Source organism: Pseudophryne corroboree, chromosome 3, assembly GCF_028390025.1.
Source record: "Pseudophryne corroboree isolate aPseCor3 chromosome 3, aPseCor3.hap2, whole genome shotgun sequence".
In the NCBI taxonomy this organism is placed as follows: Eukaryota; Metazoa; Chordata; class Amphibia; order Anura; family Myobatrachidae; genus Pseudophryne; species Pseudophryne corroboree.
In genome coordinates, this window is record NC_086446.1 from 426,994,738 (window position 1) to 427,015,622 (window position 20,885).

General features: G+C 44.5%; 1 long non-coding RNA gene across 1 annotated transcript; it reads right to left on the reverse strand.

Annotated features, from left to right (window-relative positions):
* Positions 1–399: 399 nt before the first annotated feature.
* Positions 400–1,005, reverse strand: LOC135057857 (uncharacterized). The gene is made up of 2 exons (XR_010244419.1): positions 872–1,005; positions 400–505 (listed from the first exon to the last, which is right to left on the reverse strand). It is a non-coding gene; the product is annotated as an uncharacterized LOC135057857 (long non-coding RNA).
* Positions 1,006–20,885: the final 19,880 nt, after the last annotated feature.

Here is a 20,885-nt window from a genome sequence, read left to right on the forward strand (position 1 = left end):
CCTGCCCCCAGTTCATTGATATACTGTAAATGTCAGACATTTCACTCTCTCCCCTGATCTGTATTGTTCTTCCCCCGGTCTGTATGTTCTGTATCATGCTCTACCCACCCTTCCTGTTTTTCTGTATTACAGTATGTTCTACATCTCGCAACCCCCAAAAGTGTATGTCCTTCCTCTATATGTCCTATAGAGTGCAACACAATTTCTATGTTTTTGTATTGTGCCCCCACACCATCTGTATGTGCTATACCAAGTTGCCCCTTCTGCATGTTTTGTATTGTCCTCTCTCCCCCACCATAGACCCTATGTTTTGTACTGTCCTCTCAATACCCCCCACCACACACACAATTACACAAGTATGGTAACTTACCTCCTGCATGCTATTCTCCAGTCACTAATTCCTCTGCGACCACTCCCGTCGTCTTCAACTGACACTTTGCAGATCTCTTTGCCGGTCACCCGACACTCTGCAAATCTCTTTGCCAGAACTTTGCCAAATGATGATCTAAATAACCAGAATTTTCTGGTCAGACATACTATATATATATATATATATATATATATATATATATATATATATATATATATATATATATATAATTATACTACATTTTGTTACGTACTTTCATTTTTATTCATTTACAATTTATCTATTTTATTGACTTTTTATCCAAAACCCAAGATCCTTTCTCATAGAGACCCAAGTTATCTGCTCCAGGTTTTATCTTTCCTAGTGCTAGGATCATGTTAGTATCGTACACTGGGCCTAATTCAGACCTGATAGCAACAGCAAATTTGTTCTCTAATGGACAAAACCATGTACACTGCAGGTGGGGCAGATGTAACATGTGCAGAGAGTATGGTAACTTACCTCCTGCATGTTATACTCCAGTCGTTGCTACCTCTGCGACCCCTCGCGTCGTCTTCAACTGACACTTTGCAGATCTCTTTGCCGGTCACCCGACACTCTGCAAATCTCTTTGCCAGATGATCTAACAAACACAAAAGACTATCATTAAGCATAGTACTAGTTTAAGTACAATAAAATGTCCATGAGTCAACCAGTTTCCCAATTTTCCTTAAACCAAACAAGATACTTTCAAAGTTATCAATATCCCATTTATCTATTTTTTATTAACTTTTTCATCCCAAAGCTACGATCCTGCCTCATAGAGACCCAGGTTATCTGCATCCCCTGTATGTGTGCTTATCCTCCATACTGCCCTCTTTATTCTTGTAACGCTACATTTTTATTCCTAAATATGTCGTTCCTTCCTGCGCTTCTCCTATTTATGTGTCCTTGTACCTGTATTCCCTGTTCTATCTTGTCTTGCCTTTCAGCTGACTATACTGCACTCTGTCTTCCTTACCCCTCTCCATCATACCCTGCTATGTAGGACTCACCTCCTCCTACCTGTCTTCCTGCATGGAAACTGGAAACGTCAGCAGCTGTAGATAGAATAATACAGGAAGAAGCATTGTGATGTCACGGGCTAGTGATGTCACAGGCTAGGTGCAATGTCACAGTAACCAGCAGCAAAGCTATAGAGTTACAGCTATCTTACATATACATTTTCTACATCAATTACAACTGGATATACATGAGTTTCTAGTTTAAAAAAAATGAGACTAGTGTAGAAAATGAAGAATAAGGCAATGTTGTACAGAGTGCCTCAATATATAGGAAAAGGGAAAACATAAGTGACAGGAATTTCTAGACTACATCACCACTTAGATTTTATAAGGAAAACAAGCTCTTTATCTAAGAGGCTGAATTAATCATTTTCCAGTGTGTGTGTGTGTGTGTGTGTGTGTGTGTGTGTGTGTGTGTGTGTGTGTGTGTGTGTGTGTGTGTGTGTGTGTGTGTGTGTGTGTGTACGTATATGTATATCCACACTCACGTTTGTAAATTCTATGCTGGGGTGCATTCCAAATGAAAAACAACCGGCTGGTTACTTTTCCAATATATCCATAGAGAAGGGGAGCACTCACCAGACTTCTTTAGAAGGTAGATCCTTTATTCAGAACATGGGATAAAAAAACACATCAACGTTTCGGTCCTGTATTGGACCTTTGTCAAGATACTAACACAGTGCAATGGACAAACATATATACCCCCACAGGTACCCACCCACCAATCAAGTGGGGACCACCCACAGGTATTCAATAATCTTATACGATATAATCTCACCGATGTCATAACCAAAAGACTAACCTGGTAAGAACAATAGCTCACTGACAATATTGTGTGTATGCCGTTAGATCTCAAAATAGCCCGATTAGAGAGATAATAAGCATAAGGAAGCGGCGTGTGTTACACCGCCCACGCTACTTCCGGTCCGTGAACCGCATATCTGGCCACGTGTCCCGGAAGTGTCGCGGGTAACAAGCCAGCATAGGAAATATAGCAGTAGACATAGTCAGTGTCTCGAGCCCTAGACGGCTCCTGAGTAATTGTAAAATGGAATAGAGATGCCCAAGGACATGCGCCAATATGTAGCGCCGCAATGAGCTCACCCGTCCGTAGTAGTTAATTAGCTTCCTGTAACTGAAACGCAAAATGTCACTTCCGGTGCGGAAGTGTTTGGATGTAAACAACACAAATCGAAGGCTATTATAACATATAACATTAAGAATATAGTGGGCAATAATCACCCAAAAGTATTCATCATAATGGCTCAACTGCATCCCAGCGTCAGATAACAAACATGACCTCACATCATCATATACAGTGCTAATATGGAAATGACGGCGACTCCATAACGTTTCTTCCATTGTTTTCCCATGTCACAGAAACATTGCATGTGTGTTACAGGTGACCATCCTAATCATCTCTCCTTCACTTCACAGTAATGTCATTGTTAGTGATACATCATTTGGATCAAGCATCAACAGGAAACTTAGATATAAGAGTCTGGCCGGCATATCACTTATTGCATGACGACCTTGTGCCTGCGCTGTACTGTATGTAGACGGAGCATTTGGTTTTGCTAATGACTTACATAGACTCCATAAGAGGGCATGCCGACATAGCATATTGTTGACTGTTAACATGTATGATCTTAAACTCCATCTATAAATGTTCTGTTGTGAGACTTCCAATATGCTCAGAATATTGCTACTGTGACAGATGATTTACTATATACTAGCTGCAGTACCCGGCGTTGCCCCGGATTTTAAGAATGTCTGTTTACAAAAATAAATGTAAATATTAAACACACAGTATTAATAACATTATAGATAGCTGAATACCCGTGCTTTGGTACAGGATGAGGATGGTAAATTAGAATGATAGTTTGTTAATTTACGTTGATTAGAGATCTAGTATATAGGCATATCTTGCTTCCCTGATGCATTTTGTGTAGTGGTCGCACCCCTTTTTGGTCCCCCAAGGGACCCTGCTCTTCCCACCATACGTACAGTGTTTACAGGGCCTAATTCAGACCTGATCGCTCGCTAGCGTTCTTTGCAGCGCTGCCATCAGGTCAGAACTGCGCATGCGTATGCACCGCAATGTGCAGGCACGTCGCACAGGTACAAAGCTGTTCGTTGCTCTGCGATGGGTTTGTGCAAAGAATCCATTTGCATGGGCGATCGCAAGGAGAATGACAGGAAGAAGCATTTGTGGGTGTCAACTGACCATTTCCTGGGAGTGGTTGGAAAAACGCAGGTATTCCCAAGTGTTTGTAGGGCGGGTGTCTGACGTGAATTCCGGTCCCGGACAGGCTGAAGTGATCGCAGCAGCTGAGTAAGTCCTGGGCTACTCAGAAACTGCACAAAATCTTTTTGTACCGCTCGACTGCACATGTGATCGGACACTTGCACAGCTAAAATACACTCCCCAGTGGGCGGCAACTATGTGAACGCAAGACTGCAAAAAACAGCTAGCGAGCGATCAGGTCTGAATTGGCCCCATAGATCCTCCAGAAACCCCATGGGGCTGTTTTACTGGTTCATGTCAGGTTTGGCCATCCAAGTGTGAGGTCAAATTGATCAATAATCCTGGGCCGCAGCTCCAGAGGCGGGATGGGCCTGCGTGTGGCCAGCTGTACAGTGGAGACATCGGATAACAGCCCATGTTCCAACTTCTCACATGGTTTACAGTGTTTAGTTGCAAAATTGGTGGTGGTGGTCAGGGGCGGATTGGGACGCCGGGACCCCGGATCAGAGCCCGGCCAGCCGTGTCCCCTGCTTCCCTCACTGGCCTTTCTCCCTCCGTGCATGGTTCATTAAAGTCGGAGCCATGGTAATGTCCTGTGTGCGCTGCCCGCACACAGCGTTCATTGCAGTCCTTCAGTCCTCTTTGCGCCACCTCTCCCAGCTTCCACGCTGTCTCTTCACCTGCTTCTGCTAAGCTCCGGTCATCGAGTGAGGAGCCCGGCGGCTGCTGGTGAGTTCACTGTGCGTGGGGGTTGGGGGTGGGGCAGCTTCTGGCTGAGCACTTAGGATGTGAGACAGCAGCAGTGTGTGTGTGGGAGGGGAGGGGGTGTGCGGAAAGAGATAATGGGGGTCATATCCGAGTTGATCGCTAGCTGAAAATGTCTGCTGCGCAGCGATGAAGCAAAAAAACGGCACTTCTGCGCATGCGCAATGTACTTTCACAACGGCCGATGCAGTTTCACACAAGGTCTAGCGAAGCTTTTCAGTCGCACTGCTGACCGCAGTGTGATTGACATGAAGTAGGCGTTTCTGGGTGTCAACTGACCGTTTCCAGGGAGTGTTCGAAAAAACACAGGCGTGCCTGGAAAAACGCAGGCGTGACTGGGCGATCACAGGGCGTGTTTGTGACGTCCAATCCGGAACTGAACAGTCTGAAGTGATCGCAAGCGCAGAGTAGATCTGGAGCTGCACAATTTTTTTGCACGACTGCTGAAAACTGCTAGCGAGCGATAAACTTGGAATGATCCCCAATGGCCGGGTGAGTGTGTGGGGTGTAAAATGGTAAATACCAACTTTTGACTATTAGCCTGGCACAGTGATTTATGTTGGAAAAAGAGAACACCTCATTTCTTTTTAAGATCTTGATCATTTAAAGATACATTAATTAACTATGCTTTCACCCCTGTCTTAAATGCATCATTCAGGATGAAGTAATTTTCATGTCCAAGGATATTGTGACACGGTGAACTGCGCCTAAATGTATGCTCGGCCTATCATTAGACCCCACCCCCTCTACAGAACCCACCCCTATTAGGGCTGCCTCTAGAAATTTCTCGGGCTGGTTTTCCAACCCAATCTGCCCCTGGCCACAGTGATCATTTATTTTGATGAAAACTGAGAACACAACTCTGTTTCTCTACTACACACTATAGTACCATGGCTTTCATTGCTCTAAAGGCAGAATTTCTGCTGGTGATGCGCTTGAGCAGAAATCTTATTTTGAGGCCTGTTAAGTGGGCAAGGTAATTATTTCTGCAGGAGATATCTTCTGCTGTATAATTTACCATAAATAGATACATGACTATCTTAAAGCTACATGCCAAACCTGGATCTGGTAGGTTATTTAATTCCAGTTATGTTTTAACATTAATGAACTGATTAAAGTGCACCTATTGCCATATGCAGCAGAGAAAGCCATTTTGTGAGTTGAACCATTATTAATAAAAATGCAGCCTTCTGGTCCACCAGGAGCCAGTGTCATCCTAAAGTAAAAATTGCCCAATTCATGTTACTAGTTCTCAGTGAATAGGCTTCAATAGTGTGGATGGCGTAGTGGTTTGCATTATTGCCTCAAAGCACTGAAGTCATGAGTTCATTTCCTGGTCATGGCATATCTGTGTGGAGTTTGTAAGTTTTCCATTGGTTTCTTCTGGGTGCTCCTGTATCTTCCTACACTCTAAAAACATACTGGCTGCTGACAAAAACAAAACTATCCCTAGCATCAGGTTTGCCTATTTTCCCGTAGCGCCTTGGAGGATCCCAAATCTCGGGTGGTGCTCTGGCTGATGGAAAAGTATTCAAGTCTCCCAGTCCAGAGCTGCTGCTGCCTGCATCCTTCCGGCACCACCCACTTCCATGAGGGATGTGGGATGTCCGGATGGCAGGTGACGTGATTTGTGGTAAATCGCATTGTAACACTACCTCCCACTATTACAGTGCTAGTAATCTCGACACTGTATTGCAGGGGACGGGGCCTCGATGGCATTGTCCCTGCATGATCCACCTATGGCAGGTTATGCCCCCACTGTGCCAACCTACATGTAGTAGGGAATAGAGATTGTAAGCTTCACAGGGGCAGAGACTGATGTAAATAACTGAAACTTTCTCTTGTAAAGTGCAGAATAATGTGTGTGCTAATTAAATAACTATTAATAAATATTGATTGAGCCAACAAAACGGCTATCTTATTTTTGTTTAGGCAATGGTAAGGATACCATCTTGGGCATGTTATTAAGCTTTTCATTTTTTTGTGTGAAGACCCTAGTCACTCTAGGCTCCGTAGTGACACGCCCGGGATTGCTGTGTTTCCTGGCGCTTGGAACCTCCCCTGAGACCAGTCACCTTAGTATATATGGCTCACAGATCACCCTGATCCATTCTTAAATATCCTTATCCTTTATCCCCTCTTTGTGTGACCACCTTAAACTTCTGTCCCTTTCCGTAAAAACAAGTCACATATACAAACAGCATGGCAAGCAGACAGAGAAACCTGTAACAGAATACAGCTCAACAGTGTGGATAGAAGAATCCAAAAATAGGATTTTAATTACCTACTGGTAAATCCTTTTCTTGTAGTCCATAGGGGATACTGGGAATCCATTTAGTACCATGGGGTATAGGTGGTCATTCCGAGTTGTTAGCTCGCTAGCTGCTTTTAGCAGCATTGCACACGCTAGGCCGCCGCCCTCTGGGAGTGTATCTTAGCTTAGCAGAATAGCGAACGAAAGATTAGCAGAACTGCTACTAAATAATTCCTTGCAGTTTCTGAGTAGCTCCAGACCTACTCCTAGACTGCGATCACCTCAGTCCGTTTAGTTCCTGGTTTGACGTCACAAACACGACCTGCATTCGGCCAGCCTCTCCCCCGTTTCTCCAGCCAGTCCTGCGTTTTTTTCGCCTGGAACGCCTGCGTTTTTTAGCACACTCCCTGAAAACGGACAGTTTCCGCCCAGAAACACCCACTTCCTGTCAATCACACTACGATCACTCGAGCGATGAAAAAACGTTGCTCGAGCTTGTGCAAATCTCCAAAGTTTTGTGTTAAATTACTGAATGCATGCGCACTGCATACCATGCGCATGCGCATTTTCCACCTAATCACTCCGTTGCGAAAAACGGCAACGAGAGAACAACTCGGAATGACCACCATAGACAGGTCCACTAGGAGTCTTGGGCACTTTAAGAATTTTATAGTGTGCGCTGGCTCCTCCCTCTATGCCCCTCCTACCAGACTCAGTCTAGGAAACTGTGACCGAGGAGACAGATATACTTTGAGAGAAGGATAGATAAGGAAAGTGGTGAGATTACAAACCAGCACACAGAGAACAATTGGAAAGCCATGCTAACCAAACTTGAAACATGAACAGCAACAGCTGAACAAACCAGAATACTTAACTAAGTAACAATGCAGAACGAACGAAGCACAGGGCGGGCGCCCAGTATCCCCTGCGGACTACGAGAAAAGGATTTACCGGTAGGTAATTAAAATCCTATTTTCTCGTCTTTGGGGATACTGGGAATCCATGGAGTACCATGGGGAAGTAACAAAGCTCCCAAACTGGGTGGGAGAGTGCTGAGGTTCCTGCAGAACTGATTGACCAAACTAAAGGTCCTCAGAGGCCAAAGTATCGAACTTGTAAAACTTTGCAAACGTGTTCGAACCTGACCAAGTAGCTGCTCGGTAGAGCTGTAAAACCGAGACATCCCGGGCAGCCGCCCAAGAAGAACCCACCGACCTAGTAGAGTGGGCCTGTACAGATCTTGGAACCGGCAATCCTGCCATGGAATAAGCATGCTGGATAGTGAGCCTAATCCAGTGTGCAATAGACTGCTTTGAAGCAGGACACCCAATTTTATTGGGATCATAGAGAACGAACGGCGAGTCGGATTTCCTGTGACGAGCTGTTCTCTTTACGTACACCTTCAAAGCCCTCACAACATCCAAAGACTTTGAAGTAGTAGAGGTGTCCATAACAACCGGAACCACAATAGGTTGGTTGATGTAAAACGCGGACACCACCTTAGGAAGGAATTGCTGACGAGTTCTGAGTTCAGCTCTGTCCTCATGGAAAACTAAGTAGGGACTCTTGTGAGACAAAGCCCCTAGCTCCGACACACATCTTGCTGAAGCCAAGGCAAACAGTGTGACGGTCTTCCATGTAAGGTACTTTACGTCTACCTCCTGTAACGGTTCAAACCAGTCCGAATGGAGGAACTGCAGCACCAAATTTAGATCCCAAGGTGCCGTGGGAGGCCCAAAGAAAGGCTGGATGTGCAGAACACCTTTCAAGAACGTCTGGACCTCAGGGAGAGATGCCAATTCTTTCTGAAAGTAGATAGACAAGGCCAAAATATGGACTTCATGTGAGCCTAGAAAACTCAGAAAACTCTTCATGAGGTTCCATAAGCGTGACCGACTCCTCCGGGCACATTTTCTAAAATGAGTCTAATAGGAGGGGCATAGAGGGAGGAACCAGTGCACACTATCAAATTCTTCAAGTGCCCAAGGCTCCTAGTGGACCCGTCTATACCCCATGGTACTAAATGGAATGTGGCTATTTTATAAATGTAAATGCTGTGACTTTAATGTTAGGTCTCGGTAGTGGGAATTTGGCCTATTTACACACCCCAGCAGCACTCGCGTCAACATCCCTAATTCACTAAAGACACCCCGACAGCACCCCCATTCACTAATAGCACCCCAGCAGCACTCGCCACTCACATGCTCATCATTTGAGAAGATCTTCTTCTTTCTGTAGGCACTGGCATCTGTGTGGTTCTTGTCATGTCTCCTCAGGCTCTCAGCCCGGCTCCTCTTCACGGGACAGGACAGTTAGGCATGTGATGACATCACTGCCCGCCGCTGCTGCCAGAGGAGGGGGACTGTCACTGGACGCCAAGTTACTCTGCTGTCCAGTATCCACCCATCACATGCACCAATTCAATTCTTTTAATATGGGCGGTACTGGCGGTTGGCACCAGCAGGTGGCACACATCGGTGCAGGTGGCAGCTAAAGGAAAGCCATCCTCCTGCCTCCATGCTGCTGTGGCTGGGTAAGGTGGGTGGAGGCAGAACAATTACAACTGACTGACCCCTGGATAGCAGCGGAGCGGGACGGGGAGAGCACCTCTCCAGCCTGGCACTCCTCTGCAATGCTTACCCCGCTGATAGCAATTTACAAGCCCTGGGTAAAATAGTAAGAATTTTTAAGGCCTGCCCCACTTAGTACTTTGTCCTGCCTGCAGGGATAGTTGGGTGGTAGGGATGGAAAATATATCAGTCCCATATCAATACCACAGTAATGGAAGGTAACTATAAGACAGTGGGCCGTATTCAGAGGTGAATGCGCTCATGGCTGTGTCCTTTGGTGGTCACACATTTGCGACTTTATGCAAATGCCACTACAAATTCCCTCACTGGTGTACATCCGTGCATATGATTGTGCAAGTACTGACGATGCAGAAAGTGAAAAACTCACTTTTAGCATTCATAAACATTGTAATACTGTCTACTGCATTTTTAGATGACTACATCGGTTGCACCATAGAAAATCTCACCAGTCCTATGGCAGGTGCATATTTTCCATCTGAGTATGGCATCCAAAGTGAGTGATTGACTGAACATGAAACACTTCAGTGACACGTCCATTACACTCCTATAACACACCAATAAAACAAACCATTTCCATGCATCCCAGTCACCGCCCAGGAATGAATAGCATTCCAAGACATCTCTGATACCATGCGTCTCACTTGGTGGGCAGCGCAGGCTAGCGTTCTCATAAACAGCTCATGCCATCCTCGTTTTCTGGGAGTGATGAGGCCTGGAGTTGTGTCTTTAGTTGCAGATTGCCTAGCCCTTGCAACATGAACAGTCAGGCCACCCTCAATAACCTGAGGGTTACTCAGATGGCCAATGTCTTCAGACGCAGCAGTGGATTACACAAGCATGCTAGAGGTATACTGTGGCTTTTGCATATTTTCGAAAAGCAACTGCAATCAAAGTCGCAGCAGCGCTACGAATTGCGTCCATATCTGAATCAGGCCTACTGCTCATAAGCTAACTAAACAAATACAACTTAATACAGAAATACTCTAGCCCCTTTATAAATTAATAATTTCTAATTTCATGAAAAAATGTATAATAATAATAATAATAATAATAATAATAATAATCGCACAGGCCCTCAAAACAAGATAAAAATATATTGTACATATACAGTATATGTTTCTAGAAGGCTCCCTGTAATGTATATGGGTTGCAAGAATTCCCACTGTATCGTGCAATGGTTGCTAGAATGGGTCACTAGAAGGTTCTCTTTTATTGTATGGAGGTCACTAAAATGCTTCCTGTGATGTATAGGAGTCACTGACATGCTCTCTGTGTTGCGTAGATGTCAGTGGAATATTTAACCCAGTAAATTTGTAAATATTTTTTCGTGAAAATGTTCATGTCATGACTCCAGAGGAGGCTGCTAAGGTCAGTCCCCATTTCCTACCTGTTAGGCCGCTTGTGAGGGTCCGCTGTGCTCTGGCAGTCCAGCGGCGTGCTGTGCACGGCCGCAGTAGTCACAGCAGTTGGGACTGGGTCCTCTGTGTGCAATACTTATGCCGGCCCGGCAGCATGGACGACACCATCTTGCTTAGTGTCAGCTGACCGTCTCTGACCAATTCCATGCATCCCCAGCATTAGCTGACACTTCCAGCCAATCCTGTGGCAGCAAGGGGTTTAAAGCTTCCTGCTTCTCAGTGCTTAGGTTGCCAGCCAGAACCATCAGTCACACAGCTCTGTGTGTGAACTTTGAATCTGTGCTCCTCTTGGTGTTCAGCTACTGCACAGTGCCTGCATTCTCTGAGCTTCTCTATTTGCTACCTGTAATACCATCTGCATTTACAAGGCATCATCAAATGTCATCATTCTGGATAGAGCCCAGTCAGCACTCCAGTGTCATCCTTCCGGTTCCAGACCGGTCAGCACTATGGTCCTATTACAGTTACCATTGGTTCCAGTACCATCGATTACATATACCATCCGTTCCAGTCCGATAAGACAGATACAGATGACACAAAACTACATTAAACCTTTCAGCTTTCGGCACAACATTACTGCATCTACAAGCAGCTCTGACACAGGTCCGGAGACATCCACACCACAAATCCAGACAGTTCACATGTATGTCCTACTTCATGCAGCTTTCTATCACTTGTTCGTGCAGCTTTCCATTTGCAGTTAAATAGGAAGGCAGGGTTGCCTTGCACGGTCGGTCTGAAACCATGGCTATGCCCGTTCTATGATGATTCTACACAGTCCAGGGGTCTGGAGGCATGCACATCAATTTCACTCTGCCTACTAAAAATTTGGCTCTACCAATATGAGAATATTTCAGAATACTTTTGAGAGTCACTTTTAAGTTCCCAATCCACTCCTGGTGGGGTACAAATGAAAATGTGTTTTCCAGAGAAGCATCTCAATCACTTGTATTGCCCATCTACATCTCCTTTAGAAAATACACTCCATTGTAAATACACTGCTCAAAAAAATAAAGGGAACACTTAAACAACACATCCTAGATCTGAATGAATGAAATATTCTTATTAAATACTTTGTTCTTTACATAGTTGAATGTGCTGACAACAAAATCACACAAAAATTATCAATGGAAATCAAATTTATTAACCCATGGAGGTCTGGATTTGGAGTCACACTCAAAATTAAAGTGGAAAAACACACTACAGGCTGATCCAACTTTGATGTAATGTCCTTAAAACAAGTCAAAATGAGGCTCAGTAGTGTGTGTGGCCTCCACGTGCCTGTATGACCTCCCTACAACGCCTGGGCATGCTCCTGATGAGGTGGCGGATGGTCTCCTGAGGGATCTCCTCCCAGACCTGGACTAAAGCATCCGCCAACTCCTGGACAGTCTGTGGTGCAACGTGGCGTTGGTGGATGGAGCGAAACATGATGTCCCAGATGTGCTCAATTGGATTCAGGTCTGGGGAAGGGGCGGGCCAGTCCATAGCATCAATGCCTTCATCTTGCAGGAACCCGCTGACACACTCCAGCCACATGAGGTCTAGCATTGTCTTGCATTAGGAGGAACCCAGGGCCAACCGCACCAGCATATGGTCTCACAAGGGGTCTGAGGATCTCATCTCGGTACCTAATGGCAGTCAGGCTACCTCTGGCAAGCACATGGAGGGCTGTGCGGCCCCCCAAAGAAATGCCACCCGACACCATTACTGACCCACTGCCAAACCGGTCATGCTGGAGGATGTTGCAGGCAGCAGAACGTTCTCCTTGGTGTCTCCAGACTCTGTTACGTCTGTCACATGTTCTCAGAACCTGCTTTCATCTGTGAAGAGCACAGGGTGCCAGTGGCGAATTTGCCAATCTTGGTGCTCTCTGGCAAATGCCAAACGTCCTGCACGGTGTTGGGCTGTAACCACAACCCCCACCTGTGGACATCGGGCCCTCATACCACCCTCATACCACGCCACCCGCTGGTGCCGCCCATCCCAAAATTATTGAATTGATGCATGAAGTAGATGGGCACTGAGTGGCATTACAGGCAGCAGGGTAACTTGGCCCGCCTCCTCCAGTGACAGTCCCAATACTCTGGTGGCAACTGCGGCCAGTGACATCATCACGTGCCTGACTCTCCTCCCATGTGAAGAGGAGCCATGCTTAGAGCCTGGGGAAACATGAGAAGACCCACATGGATGCCACTGCCTTCAGAAGGGAGAACATCTTCTCAGAAGTTGTGCATGTGAGTGGGGAGTGCTACTGGGGTGTTATTAGTGTATGGGGCTGGAGGCAGAGGCAGAACTCTGGGAGGCAACGGAGTCATCTGCCGCCGGGCTCCTGCTCTTAAGGGGGCACCTCTCCTTCCATTCCGTGACACCATTGAATTAAGTTAATTGATAGCTGTTGCTCTTTTCAGTGGCCAACTTCCTCACTGGTCCCTGCACCTTACAAATCGTACCCTCTTTATTATACTGAATATACACATTTTACAAGTATGACACCCAGGAAACCACGACCTATAACACTGGAAGCAGACACCTTACTGATGAAGCTGTTTGCTCCTGTATAAGAAATATGAGAATTTTAACTATATGAAGATACTTCTCTGACAATTACACGTAACTTCATATAGGTGGTCATTCCGAGTTGTTCGCTCGTTGCTGATTTTCGCTATACTGCGATTAGTCGCTTACTGCGCATGCGCAAGGTTCGCAGAGCGCATGCGCTTAGTTATTTTACACAAAAGTTAGGTATTTTACTCACGGCATAACAAAGCTTTTTCATCGCTGTGCTGATCGTAGTGTGATTGACAGGACGTGGCTGTTTCTGGGCGGAAACTGGCCGTTTTATGGGAGTGTGCGGAAAAACGCAGGCGTTCGAGTTGCAAAACGCAGGAGTGGCTGGAGAAACGAGGGGGGATGGTTGGGCAAATGCTGGGTGTGTTTGTGACGTCAAACCAGGAACGAAAAGGACTGAGCTGGTCGCAATGGCTGAGTAAGTCTGGAGCTACTCAGAAACTGCTAAGAAATTTCTATTTGCAATTCTGCTAATCTTTCGTTCGCAATTCTGCTAAGCTAAAATACACTCCCAGAGGGTGGCGGCTTAGCGTGTGCAATGCTGCTAAAAGCAGCTAGCGAGCGAACAACTTGGAATCACACCCCTAGTTAGAATTCTCATGCTTCCTGTACAGGAGCAAATAACTCCATCAGTAAAGTGTCTGCTGTTAGTGTAACGGGTCATGGGTTCTAATCCTGGGTATGACTGCTAAGAAATGTGTGATTTAAAATAAAAGACAAATAAATGTATAAATACAGTATATAAAAACATTTCAGAACACTACACACACACACACACACACACACACACACACACACACACACACATACATACATACATACATACATATATTTATCTTAATATAGGAAATAGGGGGGCACCAATATTTATCTTGCCTCCGGGCAACTGTGACCAACTTACACCACTGGCTGGAGGTACTGCTGGGATGTCTTCAGCTCTCCCCAGTCCCTCCCCAGTGTCACCCATTGCCTCTCCCCAGCATCACACACTGCCTCTCCTCAGCCTCTAACCAACATCACACACTGCTTCTCTCCAGCATCAACCACTGCCTTTCCCCAGCAACAACCACTTACTCTCCCCAGGCTCTAACCAACATCATACACTGCTTCTCCCCTGCGTCAACCTCTAGCTTTCCCAAGCATCACTCACTTCCTCTCCCTAACTTCTTCCCAACATCATACACTGCTTCTCCCCTGCGTCAACCTCTAGCTTTCCCAAGCATCACTCACTTCCTCTCCCTAACTTCTTCCCAACATCATACACTGCTTCTCCCCTGCGTCAACCTCTAGCTTTCCCAAGCATCACTCACTTCCTCTCCCTAGCCTCTAACCAACATCACACACTGCTTCTTCCCAACATCAACCACTGCCTCTCCCCAGTGTCACTGTCTCTCCCCAGCGTCAACCACTGCCTTTCCCCAGCATCAAAACAAAAGATTGTATGGTGTATATTTTAGGCGCTAGTATTCCCTGGATGTTCAAATACAGAGAAATAGTTTCAATAAAAACTTTTGTTCTTCAATCCAACACAGTTTGGATATAATAACTGAATTCAGTCTTATGCTTTCACATTAAAAACAAAATAAATAAACATTGGTAAAGTGACATAGTGCAGTTGTTATAGTGCAATTTTAATTTGTCACAGTACCATAATAAAAGTGACACAGTGCATATGGGGCATCAGAATGATATCAGTCTCTCTCCATGAACAGGTGCTGCGGTGGGCTGGCTGTATGGCAGTGTAGGTCCCAGGCTGTAAAGCTCGGCACCACCGCAGTAGGTTTTTACAGACCGATTAGATGTCTCCCCTTTCTGTGTATTCCAAAGTGCATGTAGTCCAAACATCGCGTTTCGGTTAAAGAACCTTTTTCAAGAATGGATAACATGCAGTGCACGCTCTGGGTTTAAATGCCCTGTGATATTTAAATGAACCTCTGAGTCAGGATTTTCAGTTTAGGGAAGGACTATGTGTGAATACATAGTACCACATTAGCTCAATTGTGAGCCAGGACTAGTACCACTTTTTTGGGATCAGTTTTTCATTTAAATATCGGAAGTCCGAAGTATATTGGATACCTGTTTAAAAATGGTGACGAACATAGTAATCACATTATGAAGAAATCATTGCCCTGACTAAAGATGGCCACCGTTCCAGATGTAAAGGGCGTTTCAGGAGGAATTACAGTGGAGATGTGATATAAAAAGCTCTTGAATGGAGTTAATGGAGATTACGATATAGAGGTGGAACGGATAGATCAAACTAAGTAAAAGCTCCACATTGTGATAAATCATCTACGGATACCTTGGAACGCAACCGGAAGCATCAGATGGAATGCATGACGCTACTTCCGGTTACGGCAAGGCGGCATTACAACTTTCAGTGTGGAAATGCTATGGAACGCAAAAGAAGCATTTCCTATAACCATGAGACGGAAATCATTCAATTAATGTGTAATTAGACAGAGTATCACAGGGTATTTAAAGCCAGAGCGTGCACTGCATGTTATCCATTCTTGAAAAAGGTTCTTTAACCGAAACGCGTTGTTTGGACTACATGCACTTTGGAATACACAGAAAGGGGAGACATCTAATCGGTCTGTAAAAACCTACTGCGGTGATGTCGAGCTTTACAGCCTGGGACCTACACTGCCATACAGCCAGCCCACCGCAGCACCTGTTCATGGAGAGAGACTGATATCATTCTGATGCCCCATATGCACTGTGTCACTTTTATTATGGTACTATGACAAATGAAAATTGCACTATAACAACTGCACTATGTCACTTTACCAATGTTTATTTATTTTGTTTTTAATGTGAAAGCATAAGACTGAATTCAGTTACTTATTATATCCAAATTGTGTTGGATTGTGGAACAAAAGTTTTTATTGAAACTATTTCTCTGTATTTGAACATCCAGGGGATACTAGCGTATAAAATATACACTATACAATCTTTTGTTTTGGTTCCACGTATTGGAACTGAGTGTATATAGAGCTGCACGGTCTCTTCAGAACTGCGCAGAAAAGGGTATTCACATTTTTTTCCTATTTAGATTTCCCCAGCATCACCCACTGCCTCTTCCCGGCCTCTAACCAACATCACACACTGCTACTTCCCAGCTTCACCTGTCACCAACTACATGTCATCCACTACCTCTCCGGATCGTCACTTACTGCCTCTCCCCACCATCACCCACTACCTCTCACCCACTACTTCTGGCCATTGTCACCCACTGCCTCTTCCCCGTCATCACCCACTGCCACTCCCAAGCACCACACACTGCCTCTCCCGAGTCTCTACCCAGCATAATCCCAGCATCAGCAAGTCTGGGGTTCTGGATAAACCTTATTTGCTATATAGGGGACAAATACTGTACAATTGGGGAATGTCCCTCTGAAACGTTACACAAATCTAGGTTATACACAAGTGAAGATATTTATAAAGTTTCTATAAGATTACACCTAATAATGTAAGGATAATTAGCTCTTTCACGTAAAATCAGTTTTATAATTATGGGTAATGTTGGCACTAATGTGTGGCCATATAGATTTTATCTATCAGAGTTAATTTCCTACCCATAATCCTTTGCATCCAGCTTGCTTTGCCAGTAATAGCTCCCTAAATACTTTTAAATGTCTTCATCAAGAATAGTTCTTATATACTGAGGGGGGAATACAGATTATATAATCTGCTGGAATAGTTCGTCACAGACAGCCTTGTGCAATAAACTATTAATGTTTACAGCTTTGGTGGTAATTACTAAAGGTTATTTTTTTATTGATTAAGAACGATCTTAAAATCACTGAAAATGGATCTAAATCAATGTTGTGTCCCTAAAACACAAAATTGTATTTCATTGTTTTAAAATTAATCTAAATCGATAAAAAAGGAGCTTTTATATCCCTTATACCCCTTATAGATATGACATAATACTCCATCATGGAATTGGCTATAACTGCGGTGGCAAAAACTATGATTATGGTGTTAATTAAAAGATTACATAAAGTCAATAGTAAAGAAAAGACAGGTACATAAATAGCTACAGTGTTTTTTTATTTTTATTTTGTGTATGTCCCTGAAACAAGTGCAGTTCTTGAAATATGTTACAGAACTGAAGCTGTCCATGCTTGGGTATGCGCAGCAATTACTTAATGGGGTTACCGTCATTTTTTCTGCATGCAGTTCTCTGCTGACTACAGCTGATTAGGGCCTTATGTGATCTTGACACTTGGCTTGACCAATATAGAATTTTGCTAGCAAGGTATGAGTGACCAAATTAGAATTAAATCCTGTTGTTCAAAAATGTCATAGGGCAACACATAGCATGAACAGTCATGAATAGCTAAGTAATAACATATAAAAGGTTCTAGATGATCAGTTTCTGAATGTGAGTCATTAGTGTGATGTCACTTCTACTTTTTGTTCCAAAACATCAATGTACATTTTCTGTGTAATATTTTGTTGTTTTAAAAGGATAAAATATTCTCATGTCACATACTCAATCGTGTTACTACAGCTTTGGGAGACTGATAGCCAAATGTTAAGGGATGCGTCAAGGTTCCATGTAAGACTCTTCCTCACATCTTACTGGCTACCCACAGCTTCTTCCTCCGATGCACCTAACTTCCTGCTAAAACAAGTAGCTATATGGGTTCCAACCCAGGTTGACCATATTTTCCCTTTTACCTGGAACGCTCATTGATTACACAGGTTCTGTGGCTGGCTGACTTCAAGCCTACATTTCAGCTAGTTTTAATCAGCCACAGAACCTGTGTAATCCATGAGCGTCCCAAGTAAAAGGGATAATATGGTCACTCTACAATCCCCTCTAAGCACAATTTTATTTTGGTGCCCTAGAATTCCTGATCCAGAGGGGAGATACAAGTGGTTAGTGCTAGGGCTGTGGGATAATGGATTTGGTCACATTTTGCACATTGGCCTCCTCATCCTTACTGAAGCGTCACAGGGAGGAAGGTTATTCTCTATGGAACTTGCTTTCCTTATGATATACAGCCAAGTTTATTTTGCATACTTTGTTTTATCTGCAATTCTTGTATGCCAATGTATTATGTCTATAAAAGAGCTGTAGGAAAACTGAATCCTATCAAGAAGAAACAAAGCACAGTCTGATACACGTGTACACTGACCGATGACTCAATTACAACTACTACTAGGCAGGTAGACTTCTAGAAGTCTAAATAGATTCTATGTAAAGTGGCGGTCATCCAGGGAGTGCCTCCCCTGTCAACCATCAATGAGGGAGTTAACTTTGTGACAAAGACCACACCTATTTCATCACCTAATGATTAGGTTCTCTTGTATGAGTATGACAGATGTTGTGGAAATGTTGCTGTCAGGGGGAGATGGGCAGTGCCAGACAGCCTATCCAGTCCTGGAAGATAAGAGTCGCAAATAAGGTAATTGGTGGTGAATATGATCCCACCTGAAATATAATGCCTTCTAACTGGGAATAAGAAGGTACATCAAGACCACTCTGCAGGCTTGGCATTGAGACCACATGAGAGCAGCTTCCAGGGCCCAGAAAACTATCTCACTAAGTGATCTTGAAGAACTGAATGTCAGGGCTGGAGTTGAAATCGGTACGACTCCCACTGGACTGACTAGAGAATTTGTAGTGCTACTGAAGGACTGTAAGGCTACGGCCACACATAGAGGCCAAGCGGTTCCCGTTCAGCGGGACCCGCTTGGCCGGAAGGAGACTGCACATGGGCGCCTGTACAGGCGCCCACACGTGCGGCAGTCCAGCTGCCGCCGGATCCAACCGTAGCATGCTGCGGTTGAGCCAGATGACAGGATGGTGGGTTTTCAGTGTGAACACATACATTTCAATGTATGTGTTCACACAGTGCGGCTGTGCACACAGAACCCCCTTCCTGGCCAAGCGGGTCCCGTTTAGCGGGACCCACTTGGCCGCTATGTGTGGCCGTAGCCTAAGCATTTGTATGTCTTCCTTCGTTGGAACCCTGTGGATCTAGTGGATCTGTGTGTCTGCCTTAAGTGTCGACAGCTTCAGGGAAGAAGTCTTTGCAGCATTGATGTAAGCCTGGAGTGGATATTGTTGTCACCAATAGACCAGTATTACGAAATACTTGATCCTCTGTATGTTATGTCACATCCACTGTAATGCATATTTGCTTTCTCTTCCCGAATGCCCAGGAGACTTACAAATTTCAAGGAATCCTCTGGTGATATGCCAATGTTCATCATTCTAATCAAAACATTTTTATAAATGAACCGTTTCATAGCACAATTAAAACTCCCATTTTCACTTGTGATAAGCTTTTTAGATGTTACCCTTTAGTAGATACTATACAAGTGTATATGAAAATACTACATTTAAAATTGTTAATGCCAGTCATAATCCTGTCGGCTGTAATGTTCCACCGGTTTTAACTAGTGAGGGCTTCACTGAGGAAATGTAATTACAATTGCAGTATTAATTGATCTTTTATCGCCACTTCAGGATGAAAATAATTGAAGAAATTCACTGAATTTGACATACTTTTATAAAATTATAATAGTCCCTGGAAATCAAATGTAGTCTTGAAATACAATGATAAAGCCTATTAGGTGTATGTATGTGTGTATGTACAGCAATTCCATATATTACTTGTAGAAGATCTATTATAGAGATTTGTTGGGATATATGCCTGAAACCCATGGGTGTCAACTTCATGCATTGTATTTGTTCTAATTGTTTTAATATATTTAAAGATTTTAAAATATAACAATTTTGTATTGTAAATTTTGACTAGTTTTCAACTTTTGATTTTTTATTCCTAGATTAGTTGAAACAAAAGTCCAAAATTGGCAAACTGCTGTATCTCATGCATGTGCGCATCTGCAAAGACTGCCCTTAACAGTTATGGCTCCAGGCCAGCATCACCAAGGGGCTGTGTATTTCTGAGATGCCACTGTGAGCACTGTGATGCCACTGTGATACCTTTCTCCCTTCGGCTGCCGCTCCCAAGGCCAAAACATCGTCCTTTGGGTCCTTTCATCCGCATCCAGACCACAAATCCTCTGCCTGATGGTACAGGCCTCCGCTTGGGGGACCTCGGGGGGGGGGGGGGGGGGGGGGGGGGGGTGCAAATGACATAGCAGCAAAGCGAATAAAGCCTGTACTAGACCAAAAAAAGTTTGTGTTGTATGTTTTTTCAAACAGATAAAACACATTTCAGAAAGTATTGTGAATAAGGAAAGATACAAGATATTTGAGAAACGTGAGGAGTGAATAAGGAGGTAAAGATGAAAGGGAAGAAAGAGGTTACCCAGAACAGAGGCGCGTAGTCTAACACGCTGGGAGGTTTTCACCATGGGACCCCGCAAGGGGATATGGACTTCGCGGCTCCCGACGTGCAGGTCGCGGCCCCCTGTCTGGGTCACTTGATACCTGAACTGGACTAGAGTTATGGCAAAGGTGTTGTATGATAGTCCAGATGTATACAGCAAACCACAGGGGTACGCAGAAACAAACGGGAACTGGAGAAGGTGGCGGGGTGCGCATGGGCAGATGGTATACTGGGGCTGTGGAGATGGAACTGCAGCAGGAACACTAGGAGAGACACAGGAGGTAGCGGTACACGGACGGACTGGGGTGC